Genomic DNA, 17941 nt, shown 5'->3' with positions numbered 1-17941 from the left:
GTATAAAAGAGTACACAATTTTCTAATGAAAATACGTCTCATATTCTTTAAGGATATATTAATTTGAAAAAAAAAATAGAGCTGCTTCCCTATCTTCCTGATAGTTTAAAGTTAACTTGGCAGACATATTTTATTAGATAATTTTTTATTAAATATAAAAAGAATGCGATACTGCTAAATACAACGGCGGTTTGAATTTCGCTGCTTGAATTTGTTCAACGTTCTTATAATGAGCTAAAGGGGAAGCTAGAAGCCAGTTTTAAATGGAAAGTTCCTATTCAAAAAAAATGTTATAAATTTTGAAGTGCTCTGCACAATGTGTTATTAAGAACATCTTATATTAAAGAGACACCAACAAAACAACTTTTAGAACAAAGTTCAAAAAGATAGGTATAAAAGAGTACACAATTTTCCAATGAAAACACGTCTTTAATAATAACATGCGATGAAATTAGTGGTAACTTATTGAGCAGCATAAGCCATATTAACGTGATGTCATGCATAATTTTTAATGTTATGTTAATTTGAAAACAAATATAGCTGCTTCCGTTATCTTTCTGATAGTTCAAAGTAAACTTTGCAGAAATATTTTATTAGATCATTTATTAAATAGAAAAACAATGTATTGCACTAAAATATTTCATATGGAAAGAACAAGTTTATAATGAACTAATAAATACAGTGTGTCACGACGCGCTTACTTAAACAATATTTATGAAAATTGGGTATATTACAAATTTGTGATTGACGAATATCCAATTGCGGCTTTCTGTAATGTGTGCAGAAGTCACAACATTTATTTTTTTGCCTTGATGGGCAAATTGTCATATTTGCTAAATTAAACATTCGTTGGGCTGTGAAGTCTCTGGTCCAATCTGCTTTGGGTTAGATTGCTTTGGTCAGAGTCAGGGCATACGAGGGAGAAATATCCCTATATTTTTCATATCAAATTTTTTTTTTTCGATCACCTCAAAAATTTTTGACGATACAACGGCAGTTTGACGATGCGTATAATTGTTGAGCGTTTATTATAATTAGCTAAAGGCGAAGCTTCAACAGCTATTCTTTCTAAAATACTATTTTTTATGTAAGCTATAATTTAAACATATGGAAATTTTTTTGAATACTGTACTTTAAACTAAAATGACCTAAATTGTTGTATGATTTTTAACATTACCTTAAGTACTTTACTGGTCAGATTAATAATTATTTTATATTGTAAAGACTATATAATATTTATGACTTAAACTGCTTAAAACAAAAAGGTGTTTCACGATTCTTTTGCATAATTGCTTCTTGTAGACGGTAAATTCTTGAATAGTCCTAAATTTCCTATATCTGTTTCAAATTTGAAAAGTTCGTGGTGAACCTCGGTAACCAGAGCAACTCTGTGTAAGATTGTGGTAACCAACGTCAGTGAGAAGCAGAGTCAGGGTACACGAGAACGAGAAAAATATTATAATAGCTGAAAAATCTGCAGTTTTTACATTTATCTTTTCCATTAAAGGAGCAGATCCTACTGGTCTGGAATGGTCATGGCCTAAAATCTGATGAGCTCATGGACGCATTTCTGAAGAAACCGTGCCTGGCGTTAGCCCTAGACGTTGTCAACAGGCAGGCTAAAGCATTCAAAGCTGCATGGTCACAGCTCATCAGTCAAAAAGACTGGCAATATGCGACAGCTTTAGGTCTAGACACCTCAGGCCTCCGCCATCCGTTATACCCAGATCGTTATTATTGCGCCGTAACACGAGCGCAGAAGGCCGGACAACTGGGTGAGAAGGATAGGTATAAGATATCCCAATATCCCACAAATGTATCGAAGGAAACCCTGGCACGACTAAGCAGAGTATACAGGGGAGACGATTTGAGTTATCTTTCTGATAGTTCGAAGTAAACTTTACAGACATATTTTATTATGAAACGTTTTTATTAAAAAAAAACCTAATGTTATAAATTTTAAAGTGTCTCACATAACATTTTAGTAAAAAATTCTTATATTAAAGAGAAACAATAAACAACTTTTAGAACAAAGCTCAAAAATGTAGGTATAAAAGATTACACAATTTTCTAATGAAAATACGTCTTTAATAATAATATACGACGAAATTAGTGGTAACTTATTGAGCAGCATAAGCCATATTAACATGATGTCATGCATAATCTTTAAGAATATATTATGTAAAAAAAATAGAGCTGCTTCCTTATCTTCCTGATAGTTTAAAGTTAACTTGGCAGAAATTTTTTATTCGATTATTTTTTATTAAATATAAAAAGAATGCGATACTGCTAAATACAACGGCGGTTTGAATTTCGCGGCTTGAATTTGTTTAACGTTCTTATAATGAGCTAAAGGGGAAGCTAGAAGCCAGTTTAAATGGAAAGTTTTTATTAAAAAAAAATTAGCTAATGTTATAAATTTTGAAGTGCCCTGCACAATGTGTTATTAAGAACATCTTATATTAAAGAGACACCAACAAAAAAACTTTTAGAACAAAGTTCAAAAATATAGGTATAAAAGAGTACACAATTTTACAATGAAAATACGTGTTTAAAAATAAAATGCGATTAAATTAGTGGTAACTTGTTGAGCAGCATAAACCATATTAACGTGATGTCATGCATAATTTTTAATGTTATGTTAATTTGAAAACAAATATAGCTGCTTCCGTTATCTTCCTGATAGTTCAAAGTAAACTTTGCAGAAATATTTTACTAGATCATTTATTAAATAGAAAAACAATGCATTGCACTAAAATATTTCATATGGAAAGAACAAGTTTATAATAAACTAATAAATACAGTGTGTCAAGACGCGCTTACTTAAACAATATTTATGAAAATTGGGTATATTACAAATTTGTGATTGACGAATATCCAATTGCGGCTTTCTATAATGTGTGCAGAAGTCACAACATTTATTTTTTTGCCTTGATGGGCAAATTGTCATATTTGCTAAATTAAACATTCGTTGGGCTCTGAAGTCTCTGGTCCAATCTGCTTTAGGTTAGATTGCTTTGGTCAGAGTCAGGGCACACGAGGAAGAAATATCCCTATATTTTTCATATCAAATTTTTTTTTCGATCACCTCAAAAATTTTTGACGATACAACGGCACTTTGACTATGCGTGTAATTGTTGAGCGTTTATTATAATTAGCTAAAGGCGAAGCTTTAACAGCTATTCTTTCTAAAATACTATTTTTTATGTAAGCTATAATTTGTACCATGTGGAAATTTTTTTGTATACTGTACTTTAAACTAAAATGACCTAAATTGTTGTATGATTTCTAACATTACCTTTAGTACTTTACTGGCCAGATTAATAATTATTCTATATTGTAAAGACTATATAATATTTATGACTTAAACTGCTTAAAACAAAAAGGTGTTTCACGATTATTTTGCATAATTGCTTCTTGTAGACGTTAAATTCTTAAATAGTCCTAAATTTCCCATATCTGTTTCAAATTTGAAAAGTTCGTGGTGAACCTCGGTAACCTGAGCAACTCTGTGGAAGATTATGGTAACCAACGTCAGTGAGAAGCAGAGTCAGGGTACACGAGAACGAGAGAAATATTAAAATAGCTAATATATTATTAATATATTAATAGCATAATAATATTAATTTTGGACGTAAACCATTCAAAAATGATACTTGCAATCAGTGTGACATACTTATTCTACAGATTAATGGTGCAGAAAATAATACCGAAAAACACAAACTTCGGGAAAATCATGAGGTGCATGTGGCACTAGCAAACTTAGCATTCTAATGAAAAATGATTTGAAGTTTGCAAAAGAAAACAACAGCTTAATGGCATTAACTTTTGACTTAGAAAAAACTCTACCTATGCCGCGTATTCCAACTATTATCATGTTCTACAAGTGAATAAAGTGAAAATAGTCTGGTCAATTGGCTATGCCAAGGCCATTAAAAAAAATCATGTTCTACAAAAGACAACTGATGTTATACAATTGCGGAATCCACAGTGGCAAGAGTGGAAAGGGATTTTGCTATGTTTGGGTAGAGGGAGAAGCTGGTCGGGTCAAAAAGTTTCATTTTGTTTACGCACAAACATATTATGGTTAATGTTGACAATTATGTTACCAATTTGACACTATGGGGCGATTCATGTGGTGACCAGAAGAGAAATATCAAGATAGTTATTATGCTGAAAAGTGTGTTGGAAGTCCACCCTAGCCTTCAAAATATTACTATGAAGTTTTTAGTCTCTGGGCGCGTTTCCTGCCAAACGACAGTGAATTTGGTCATATTGAGTCTGCTCTAAAATTCCAGCAGAGATTTTACACACCTGAAGACCAAGATTTTACACATCTGAAGACTATATCAGTGTTATAAAGAATGCTAGAAAACGAAATATTTTAAACGTAGTAAAAATGGAATTTGTTGACTTTAAGTCTACAAGTGATATTGAGAAAAGTATTGTCAACAGAAAAAAAAAGACACAACAAACATTACGATAAACTGGTTGAAATTTAAACAAATCCGCATTATTAAAAATAAACCAATGTCTATTTACTTCAGTAACAATTACAACAACGAATTTGTTAAAATATATCTGCAAAAACGAAAAGTTGGCAGGCCCCCTTCCATGTGATCTTTGTTGAAAAGCCACTGGCCAGAACGAAAACCAATATCGCCTAAAAAGCTTAAGGATTCTAAAAACTTTTATCCTAATTTTTCATCTATTGAAAAAATTGAAGATGACATTGATGGGTATAATAGAACGCTGGATTTTCAAAATGAAATTGAATCTAATTATATTAAAATTAAACAACAAACAATTTAAATTTTTTCATTGCACTTGTATTGTCATAATAAATATTTTCATTATATATTTTAGTTCAGTTTATTTTTAAACCATAAAATATTGTTAGATTTGCCTTTATTTTTTACTTACTTTTCCCTATTGTAAAATGTAAATAATGAATATGTATAATACACAATAAGGAACCTGTTGGAGAACTATAATCTCCAACCACGTAATTCTATTTTCATAATTAATAAATATATTTCCGCGCCGCCCCTGATGCACAAATAAATTAAAATAATCACAGTCTGCATATACTGCAGTATTGTTTCGTAGAAACGGTTAGTCCCCGCCTATTTGGCTTTGAATGATCAGCCGATCATTCAAATGCAAAGATGCGTATTTTCAGGGGTTAGCGTTAGCGGCAACCAGTGAGTTAGGAACATTCTTAGGGCAAAGACCTGTTAATTTTCGGAGAGTCCTTCTCCACGCTCAAAGTTACGCAAAATAAACCGGGACCGTAATGTGAAGATCTCGTTATTGTGTTTTCGGAAGTTTGGTAACCTGTATATATTTTCTAATTAGGTTCTTTAAAACAATTCACTCACTGGTAATACTACAAATTTCTATTTCTTGCCCTTTCTTTAAGTTTTTCATTACAATTCTAGCTAAAAAAGCAAGTGTTTTATTTCATTCTGTCAACCTTTTCAAACAATCCAGATCACAGCACATTCTAAGAGTCCATCTAAGTTTCTCTACTGAGTACTCGAAGGCTAGCGGAACATTGGACTTACAGCAAGTGCAAACCGCTGAAAGAGACACAGATCATTCAAGACTCTCCCTGAAGGGGTGTTAAACACCGGCACTCCTCCATTTGGTCCTTCGAGCCGGATTTTTAATCCTACTTTCTGGCCTAAAAACACTCAATCCAAGTTTATATTATTCTGTGCATTCAAAAAGACATTAAAAGTTTCGCATTTTCGGATATCATCGTCGATAGACAATAATTCCTAGAGACATACTGAGTGCGTCATTTATTCTGAGGACAAATAAACATTCGACAAACAAAACAAAACAGTGATAGTTTAAAAAACCAGTGATTACTTCAAGAAATGCTGTTCCAGGACTAGCTGATTCCAGAGAGGGAGAGGCAGCCCACATTCAAGTACCAAAACCCAGGGGTGACGTACAAAAACAAACTTTTCTATATAAATTCAAAAAGTTATTTTTCAAAAATCCAGTGCAAATTAGTGTTCTTATGAAGTTAAACATTGTTAAATAACTATACAGGGTTGAATTTTTAGTTTTGCTTATTGCATGCTTGTTAAAATTCAAAATTAATAATTCAGAATTAATTAATTCACAAATAAATAATAATTTCACTTAAAAATAAACAAATTAAAGTTATTACAAGAATTCAAGCGTGGCTAGAAATAAACCACGACTCGGAAAAAGATGATTTCTCATTCAAAACACGAGAAGATAGGTTAAAAGACCTTTTCTCTGACTTCAACAGCGTACAGGATGAAATTAAATTCCTGGACGATTCTCAAGCGTGTGATCGTGCTTTGTTTGAAGAAAATTATTTTGCGACGCTTTCACAAATTCAAAACTCGATTAAATCATTGGAAATTACCAATAAGGGGGCGCTACTAAACAAATGGCCGTAAAACTCCCAGAAATCAGTATAAACAAATTTTCTGGACACGTAAGTGATTTTGAAAGCTTCTATGAACTATTCGACACACTGATAATAAAAATCAGTCACTTTCTGACATCCAAAGATTTCTTTACTTAAAAAGTTACCTACAGGGTGATTCTCTAAAGTTGGTGGATTCTTTGAAAGTCAGCAATGAAAATTTTTCAATTGCTTTGGATATTCTAAAAAACCGCTATCAAAATAAGGTCACAATCATAAATTCTTATTTAACAGAAATTCTAGATATTCCTACACTGAGAAACAGCTCACCGCAGATCCTCAGAAATTTTCTAACTACTGTAATAAAAAATATGCAACTGCTAAAAAATTTGCAATTTTCAAGTTTAGAACTCATTGATATAATTTTAGTTTTTCTGCTAGAAAGCAAATTAGACTTTGCAACAAGGAGACTTTTTGAAACTGAGCGAAATCATACAGATCTACCAAATTTAGATGATTTTCTTAAATTTCTAAAAAAAAATTGCATTGTTCTGGAAAGTCTGGAAAATACAAATCCTAGGCAAACCAAAAACGTAAAAGTTTCACATCATGCATACAGTAATAACACATCAGAGCATTCAAATAAAAATAATATTTCAAATAATTTAGTTTCTGACTTTTATTGTATTTACTGCAAAAAAACAAGGACATAAAATTTATAAATGTCAATTTTTCAAAAACATTCAGCATGATGACAAAATAAAATTCGTAAATTCAAAAGGTCTCTGCGTAAACTACTTAGGTAGGCATAATTCTAAAAACTGCTCCTCAAAACATGGATGCACCATATGTAAAAAGCGCCAAACACTGTTCTTCACATTTCGGGTAAAAACTATACTTTTCTACGACTCATAACAATGAAAGTCCATCAACTTCTACAAATTCAAACAATTACGAACGCGAGCATTCGTCTAATTCAAATTTTCAAGGTCCTTCGGTACAAGGGCAAGAACCTTTTACAAATTCTTTTTCTGCTTTGTCCGTAAAAAATTTAAACATACTTCTCGCTACAGCCAAAGTCACCATTTTCGACAAAAACGGGAATCCTTTAACGGCCCGATTGTTACTCGATACAGGAAGTCAGAATAGCTTTCGTACCCGGTGTCTCGCTGATAGGCTGGGTTATAACCCGTATGACATTTCTCTAAATATCTCTGGCATAGGCCAAAATAATTCGGTTTCAAAAAAGATGGTCAACATAAAATTGCATTCTAACTATAATAAAAAGTCTTTCAAAATTTCATGTGCTATCTTAAAAAATATTACTTGCAATCTTCCACAGTTCCGCATTCTTACAAAAAAGTTACCAATTCCAGGGGACGTTTTTCTCGCTGATGATTCCTACCACAAACCTAGTCAAAAATGAACATCTCAGATTGGGACATGCCGGTGCTCAAACAGTTCTCTCAAACCTACGGTTGAAATTCTGGCCTCTCAATGGTCTAAAGGAAGCAAAACGAATTATTCGCAACTGCACCATATGTTTCCGATTTTCGTGCACTCCTGCACAACAGCTAATGGGCAACTTACCTGAAGATAGGTTGTCCATTACAACAAGACCCTTTCAAAAAATAGGTGTAGATTATGGTGGGCCCTTTCTGTTAAAATCTTCTTCACTCCGAAAAGTGCCAAAAATCAAGGCATACATAGCCATTTTCGTGTGCATGTTGACCAAGGCTGTGCACATTGAGGTTGTTTCTGATCTAACAACTTCTTCCTTTCTATAAACACTCAAAAGGTTCATTTCCCGACGTGGTAACCCAACCGTCATTTACAGTGACAATGCCACATGTTTTTCTGGTGCAAGAAACCAACTCTATGACATACAAATTCTTTCAAAATGAGTCAAATTCTCAAACCATTGTGAAATACCTGTCAGAAAATCAAATCTCATGGAAGTTTATTCCCCCTAGATCTCCTCATTGGGTTGGGATCTGGGAAGCTTCAGTAAAAAGCGCTAAATATCATATGCGTAGGCTGATAGGCTCTTCTTCTTTCACTTTCGAACAGTTTTACACTGTCATGGTTCAAATTGAAGCTGTGATGAATTCAAGGCCTATCTGTGCCATGTCCAGCGACCCTTCTGATTACACTTTTCTCAGTCCTGAGCACTTTATAATTGGCTCCAGCCTGACAGCGCATCCTGAGCAAAACTCCGGAAAATAAACTATCCATGTTTCAGCAAATTGCAAAAGTTCAACAAAGTTTCTGGAAAAAGTGGTCTGTTGACTACTTAAACCGCTTACAAAACTCTCCAAAATGGTCGCGACCAAGGGATAACATAAAAATCAATGACTTAGTTCTTCTGAGAGAGGGCGATGTACCTCCTCTAAAATGGCCTCTAGCACGGGTAGTTGATACCATGCCCGGTCAAGATGGCAAAGTCCGAGTGGTCAAGTTAAAAGAGCAATCTCTAAAATTTCGGTTCTCCCTAGGCAAGATAAAGAAGTAGTAAAGAAGAGTAGGTTAGACCACAAGGCTCTAACGCCGGGGGGAATGTTGGAGAACTATAATCTCCAACCACATAATTCTATTTTCATAATTAATAAATATATTTCCGCGCCGCCCCTGATACACAAATAAATTAAAATAATCACAGTCTGCATATACTGCAGTCTTGTGTCGTAGAAACGGTTAGTCCCCGCCTATTTGGCCTTGAATGATCAGCCGATCATTCTAATGCAAAGATGCGTATTTTCGGGGGTTAGCGTTAGCGGCAACCAGTGAGTTAGTAACATTCTTAGGGCAGAGACCTGTTAATTTTCGGAGAGTCCTTCTCCACGCTCAAAGTTACGCAAAATAAACCGGGACCGTAATTTAAAGATCTCGTTATGGTGTTTTCGGAAGTTTGGTAACCTGTATAAATTTTCTAATTAGGTTCTTTATAATAATTCACTCACTGTTAATACTATAAATTTCTATTTCTTGCCCTTTCTTCAAGTTGTTCATTACAATTGTAGCTAAAAAAGCAAGTGTTTTATTTCATTCTGTCAACCATTTCAAACAGGCCAGATCACAGCAAATTCTAAGAGTCCATCTAAGTTTCTCTACTGAGCATTCGAAGGCTAGCGGACCATTGGACTTACAGCAAGTGTAAACCGCTGAAAGAGACACTGAGATCATTCAAGACTCTCCCTGAAGGGGTGTTAAACACCGGCACTCCTCCAGAACCAATCACCATTTTTTGGGAATACCAAAGCTTTTATTTTATATTATGTTAGTTTAAGTATCAACCATAAAAATACTATATCTTTCCAACACGGTACAACTTTCAATTAGGTTGTAACTTGTACCTATAATTTACAAGAGATAGCTTTGCGAAAATGTCTTTCCTCAAAAACAAACTTTTTGGGAGTTGAGTTCTTCTTGCATAACTACGTCCAATTATATTTTGGTGTCCTGCTTCGATTTTCCTAGTATTTTTTCCTCTATGTGCTGCCATATTTTAATAATTAAATAAATCAAAATAATTATTTTGATTTATTTAATTATTTATTTAAGAAAAGTGTGTAGGTAGAGCACAGACTAACTTTGATTTATTTTGTTATTCGTGGTAAGCATTTCCACTTTTAAAATACGTATATTGATTTATTTATTTTAGTTTAACAGCTAAAAAATAATTTTTCATTTTTACTACATTTCAAAATTAAATTAAAATCCATAATATTCTTAAATTATTTAAAAATAAAAATATTTATAGAATCAATTTCCAAATTATTTTGAATTTTGAATAAATTTAATTATAATTAATAGCACCATAAAATTTGTAACGATGTTCTGATCGTTTAACAGTTCGAACCGTGGGAGTGTCAATATTTGCGTATCCACTTCTACAACGTGACGGCGAAGTGGGATTCGCAACGTCTATTTAAGGCGTGTGAATAGCGGAATTAGACAGTCTTGTAGCTAGTGCTCTAGGCTCCCTGACTCGCCGGTGTAGTGAACCTGCGAGCCAACCCGGGCAGAGAGATTTCCGTATTGAGGATCGTACTCTGTCCTTAACCATGCGAAACACATTAGTATTGTGTATTGAACATTACCGTGGATCTGTACAGAGCCAATCCGGACAGAGAGATTTCCGTATTGAGGATCGTACTCTGTCCTTAGCTAAGCGGAACCCATCGGTAATGTGTATTGAACATTATCGTGGGTCTGCTATTTCATTTCTTTATTAGTAATAATTAGTTTCTTTTCTTTATATAGACGTTCGCCGGGGAGTTCATTCATCGCGGGACCCAAACGGGGACGTAGAATTCATTTTTATTTTTATTTATTGTATATATACTAAATTAATAGATTTATTTTTATTTCAAACCTGTGTTTTACTGAGTCTGTCGCCCCGAAAGAGCTACCCATAACAAATTCCCAAACTATTTTTTAATTTTAAATACATTTCAAAATTAAGTTCAACCTTCTATTTAAATTTAACTTTAAAATTATTAAAAATTCAATGAAAATGGTTAATAGAAAATAAGGGTGGTTAAAACCCCTCTTAAGTATTAAAATTTTTTAGAATAATATCCTTACTAGTACCCAATTGACTTAGAATGCGAATATAAACTTGTATGTGGGGTTCCAATGGGGTAGTGATGCGCAAATTATGACGCTGTATCCTGTTAGCGTCACTAGCCTCTCCTATTATGTCATGCATAATTTTTAAGGCTATGTTAATTTGAAAAAAATATAGCTGCTTCCGTTATCTTCCTGATAGTTAAAAGTAAACTTTGCAGAAATATTTTATTAGATCTTTTATTAAATAGAAAAACAATGTATTGCACTAAAATATTTCAGATAAAATGAACAAGTTTATAACGAACTAATAAATACAGTGTGTCACGACGTGCTTACTTAAACAATATTTATGAAAAGTGCTTTAAGCTTCAGCAGCGGTTCGGTCGTCAGGTATATCACAAATCTGTGGTTGTCCAATATCCAATTGCCGCTTTCTGTAATGTGTGCAAGTAGTCATAACATTTATTTTTTTGCCGTGATGGGTAAATTGTTATATTTACTAAATTAAACATTCGTTGAGCTCTGAAGTCTCTGGTCCAATCTGCTTTGGGTTAGATTGCTTTGGTCAGAGTTACGGCACATGCGTGAGAAATATCCCTATATTTTTCATATCAAGTTTTTTTTGGATGACCTCAAAAATTTTTGACGTTACTACGGCGGTTCGACACTACTTGTAATTGTTGAACGTTTATTATAATTATGTGTATAGTGGGAATACGCACATAAGTCAAAAAATCGCATTTTTGTTTTAAGTCATATTTGTCGACAATAACTACAAATGCATGATTGTGTAAAGTCATATAAGTCAATGTAAATAGGTTAAACGAAACGTAAATGGGTTAAAAATGATTTTGTATTCGCTCCGTGCGTGACCATGGTAGGGGTACCTTGAAACGATGCCAGCGTGCGTAGCGGCGAAATATGACAAAATTGGAATCATGGAATCTTTTTACGCATACATTTTATTAAAAATGTGTGCAAATACATGTTGCGTATTTAATTGTGCTAATAATAGCAAAAATAGGAAGTGTAGTTTTTATAGGTTCCCAAAGATTGCATATAAATTAGAGAAAAGAAAAAGATGGATCCGTGCTATTAATATGAAAAAGTAATTTCATTTTTATGCAATTGAAATAAGAAATATTTAAATAATTTACCTTAAATGATATTTTATAAGGCTTCAAGCTAACTGCAGAGTGCCTGATGACTTTAGCTTTTATATCATACGTTTTACTATTACTGTTTTTAATTATATGCTCTTTCACGTGAAAAACTTGATTTGCCAGTACTAGATTTTCCCTTTCTTTTCCGTTTGGGGTTAAAAAGATATATTATGATGAATTTTGAGAAACCCAGTTTTTAATACTACATTTATTTTGTACATAAACTGAAAAAATATAATTAAAAAGTTAATTAAAAATAATTGTCAATTTCGCCTGTATTTAACAATGTCAAACATATGTCATATGTTTAACCTGAAAATTGGTAGGTCCAAAACAGCAGATGAAGGCGGTAGGTGTCGCGTCAGTCACGCACGGAGCGAATATACACATTAGTCAAAATGATTTAATATGGGGTGGGTAAAATAATACTAGTCAGACTTATCTAGTTTTACACTACCAATTTTGCACTGAAAAATCACATAAGTCAGACTTATGCCTTTTGTACGTCGCATATACGTTGATTTTAACTAATGAGCCGGCCAAAAGTTAAATTTCAAAAGTAACGTTAAAAATTTAAGTAACGCCCTACAGATACATGATGGTTTGAATTAACAAAAACTAACTGTCTCAACTTTATAACTGTTAACCATGCGCCGCAGACGCAAGCGTGCGGCAGGCAGATTGTTATTAACATTTTGTTGTCTACGCCCAGTAATACACTTTTCAAATATCGTGATATTTTGTGATATTCAGATTATTTTTTAAAGTGATTGTGATGGAATCGAATAATTCAGGTAAAAATGCATATTTCTTGAAATATTTATAGAATGTTTACTGTTATCTTATATTACTTTTCCAAAATTAAAGGCAAGTTGTTTTGTAGTGAAATTTCTGTTTAGTTTTTATGTTTATAAGACCTTAAGTTATATTATTGCCCCAGATCCGGCGGTGCTGTTTATTTTATAGTATACTGCATATATTTGGCTAATTAATGCCGTACGGTTTAGCTACAGATAGCTGCGGATGACCGAAATACAGGGGTTTTGTTTATTTTGTTATATTGATGATGTAAAAAAAAATTAAAGTACTTAATTGTATTAACTGTAACAAGTTACGATTTTCGTATTTTTAGCTACCGCTGGTGCCTCTGGCATAAAAATAGTGACCCGTAAATATATTTACGACCAAATGAAACTTAAAGATTTGCCTAATTTATATGATAAACTGAAATATTTGGAAAATCACTTATTGGCCTGTTATGGCGACACATCTGACAATTTAACCAGTTTAAAGCGAAGAGTTCGGTATTTTAAAACGGTCATGAAAGAAAAATGCTTAAAGGCCCACCGAAAAGAGGCTATATTTCTACAAACTAATAAAGTTTGGTTAGATAGAACACTTATACTGGTAGAAAACGAAAAAATGCGACCAGGTCGGCCATCAAATCATTTGATGACTTCAGTAAAAGAACGAAAAGAAGAAAAACAGAAGAAATACGTTCTTTGCTTGATGGGGAAGTTATCGTTCATGCAGCACAATCAACATTACAGGCTCGATAAAAAAAGAAATGCTTCAAAAATATTAAAAGAGATTACAAATTCTCTAACTCGTGCAGATAAATATAGAGATGCGTTCAGGAAATTAAATAATAAAGACATTACTGCTCTTACACCGTTGCAAGCCCTAGCAATGTTTGTTGAATCTGATTTAACCAAGCAACAGTATGAAAATATTAGAAATAAAAATAAATCGTTTTATCCATCCTATGACCTATTGTTAAAGGACAAAAAACAATGCTACCCGCCAACGGATTTCATAAGGGTTTCAAGTAGTTGCGCAGAAAGCAGTTTACAAAGTTTAATAGAATACACCGTTCACCACTTATCAGTGAGGTTAAAAGAAATCCTTTATTCTCTAAATGACAATGAAAGGAAGTCTTTAAAAATTATTTGTAAATGGGGTTGTAAGGATCTCAAGAAGCCAGATAAAAACAGAAATTTGACGATGACGCTGCTTCGGATGCGCATATATTCCTATCTTCTTATGTTCCACTTCGAATAATATGTGGCAAAGAAGGTAAAAAGTAATTTGGCAAAACCCAATACCGTTCTCGCCTAGATATTGTAGACCTATACGATTTGGCTTTGTAAAAACGATTTGGCTTTGTAAAAGAAACAGTTAATGTAACGAACGAGGAGATCAGTTACGTTGAAGAACTTAACACGTGCTGAAGTTGTTTTGAACTGTAACACATTCATGTTTGATCATGTTTTTAAGATGACCATAATCGATGGCAAGGTTTGTAATACTACAACTAACACAAAATCTAGAAGTCTCCCTTCTAATATTGACTTTGGTTTGAATACTTGATTTGCTAATAGCGAGGAAATCCCATTGTTTCCATCTGATCAGGAACATAATATATTTAGTGTAAATAATATACGCGAACATCAACTCCGTAGTAATAATGTTATCGACTTAACTGAAACAATCGATACTATTGTAAGTAAACTAAAATTAGACGCTCTGTCAAGAATTCGATTAAACCATGTTTATCAAAAACAAAATAAATATACCGAATTTGAGAATATTAAAACTAACAGATTTAAATAATTTTTCCTACTCTAATGAACAAATCTTAGACGTTAACAATAAGAATACAGTATCGATCGTTCCTTTGACCGAGTCAGTCGTTAATTTCGTTAAAGGCCGAGCCGGTTCCTAATTACTTGGTGTTTGGATTTAACTTTTTACATATAAGACAATAATTAAAAAGTGTAAACTGATAATTAATACGAAATAATATCGGTCCCCGATGGGGGACAAAAATAAAGGGACGTCTTTTATGACGACAGATACTGACATGAATAACAGTGAGTTAAGTGTTAATAATATTAATAATAAATCTAGTGAGGATAGTGATGTCCAGAAAACAGCAAAGCAGTTGGAACCGAAAACATTCAATCTCCTCTCAGATAAGTACACCGTGCAAAATATTTGGGTATATATAGAAAGTACCGACAATAACAATTTAGGTAGATTGCATCCAATGACTGTTGGTCATATTCTTTTTAAAAAATTTAATCTTAAAAGCATTCTTGAAATTAAAAGTATAGGCCGAAACCGGATTAAAGTGTTATTAAAATCACTTCTAGAGGCAAATAATTTAGTAAAACATCCACTACTGAAATCAGAAAATTTAAGAGCATTTATACCGAACCATTTATTAGAAATTAAAGGGTTAATAAGAGACGTTGATACTCGTTATGATATCAACTATCTTATGGAAAATATCGAATCAGACTCACGCGTTACTAACATATATAGGTTAAATAGAAAAGTCCAAAAAGAAGACAAAACAGTCGAATTTGTACCTAAAAAATCTATTGTCGTTACTTTTGAGGGGAATATTTTACCAAATCGCGTAGCTTTTAATCGAGTTTTTTTCTCGGTTGAACAATTTGTAGGTAGAATAACCCAGTGTTACAAATGTTTGAGATATGGGCATGTATCTAAACAATGTAACAGTACTCAAGAAAGATGTATAAATTGCGGTGAGATTAAAGATGATAAACACAATTGTGATAAAAATTTGATTTTTTGTATACACTGTAAAAGCAGAGATCACGTATCTATCTCAAAAAAGTGTCCCTCTTATGACAATCAAAAAAAAATTAAAAATATAATGATAGAGCAAAAAACCTCATTTAAGGAAGCCAAAGAAATATCTGAAAATTCCTTATCCAGTTTAGTAAGTCACAATTCCTTTTCACCGCTAACAAATTATGACAAACATTTTCCAGAACTTCCTAACAACGATCGTATATCGTTATCTCATCCAAATCGTAATCAAATCTCTACAAATTTCAATGGCAATCAAAATAATTCCCTTTCCCAACAAACTCATGCGAGGGATAGACCTCCAACCAAAAAAAAGAGAAAATCAAACTCTCCCACTATCCAATCACCTGTTCAAAAACCATTATTTCCATTCACCTTTGGACCTTCACAACCTTTGACAATAAATTCAAATAAACCAAACTACTCTAGTTTGGAAATCAAAAAAAGCAGTATAGCTAGCAATTTATCAATTTTTATCATGGACTTTATTAATAAAATAATTTCAAGTAACAACAGACAACCTGTTGATATTAACGTAATTACAAGTAGTATAGAACAAGTATTGGAGGATACTTTGAAAAACCAATAAAATTTAATCCTAAAATACGCAATTTAAATATAATGCAATGGAATGCACGTTCTGCTATAGCTAACAAAAATAGTCTGGTACAATTTCTTTTTGATAAAAATATCGACATTGCTCTTATAAGCGAAACATGGTTTAAAAAAAATCAACAATATAGTTTTAGTGGTTACAATATAATACGCAAAGACAGAAACGATGGCTATGCTGGTGTGGCAATTTTAGTACACAAATCTCTTCAATTTGTGGAACATAAGATCAATATAAATTACAATGAAAATATTTTAGTGTGTGCTGTACAAGTTAAATATGGAACTTTATCTTTAAATTTTGTATCTATTTATAAACCTCCAAAAATACAAACAATATATGAAGATTGGGTAAAAATTTTTGAACAGTTTGATGGGCCTTTAATTATAGGTGGTGATTTTAATGCACACCACTCTATATGGGGCTGTCATAATAATGATACCACAGGATCACAACTAATAAATGTCGCAGATGATTTAAATTTAACTGTTTTAAACAATGGAGAACCTACGATTTTAAGACGTCCTGATCAACGGGATTCAGCTATTGATGTAACCTTCTGTTCACCTGAACTAGTTAACAAAACATCTTGGAATGTCATCTCTGATACCCTAGGATCAAATCACTATGTCATTTCTATAGAATTAATTTTTGCAATTAATGAAAATGAAATATCTCCTAAAAATAAATGGAATATTAAAAAAGCCAATTGGGCATTATATACCTCGACGATTCAGATTTTGCACGATACGAACAACAGTCACTCGGATAATCTAACTGAACAGTACTCCTTCTTCATTAATAATATAAATACGGCCGCAGAAGCAGCTATACCCCAATATAAACCTTATAAATGTAAACGGCACCCACCCCCTTGGTGGAATATTGATTGTGACAATATTATCAAACAAAGAAAATTGGCTTTAATAAATTACAAAAAAAACACTAATTTTGAAAATTACGTTCAATATCAGGAGATCTCGGCTAGAACCAAAAAAACATTAAAAAATATAGCAAAGAAACATTGGATTGAATGGGTCTCTTCCCTGAATAAAAATACACCAGCTACAACTCTTTGGAATCAAGCTAGAAAAATTTACAGAAAACCAATATCAAAAATAAAATCTTTCGATCAAAAATGGATGGATGACTTTCTTATTAAAGTTGCACCACCAACTGCGAACCCTCAAAAATCCAGCTACATAGATTCAACCCCATCTGAAAAAAATCATTTTCTACTAAAACCTTTCACTTACAATGAACTAATTTTCGCTATAAATGATCGTAAAGATAATTGTCCAGGATACGATCATATCAAATACTCCATGCTTATTAACCTCCCAGAAGTAGCAAAACATTTTCTATTAGACTTTTTAAATCGAATCATTCAAGACAATTCTGAGGTAGATTTTTTTAAAGACATCATTGTTATTCCGATTCTAAAGCCTGCAAAAGATCCAAATTCAGCAGAATCTTATCGACCCATTTCTCTCTTTTCTTGTGTATTTAAAACTTTGGAACGGATGTTAAAACATAGACTAGAATGGTGGGTCCATACCA

Source organism: Diabrotica undecimpunctata, chromosome 9, assembly GCF_040954645.1.
Source record: "Diabrotica undecimpunctata isolate CICGRU chromosome 9, icDiaUnde3, whole genome shotgun sequence".
In the NCBI taxonomy this organism is placed as follows: Eukaryota; Metazoa; Arthropoda; class Insecta; order Coleoptera; family Chrysomelidae; genus Diabrotica; species Diabrotica undecimpunctata.
Note: the sequence above shows the minus strand (reverse complement) of the source record.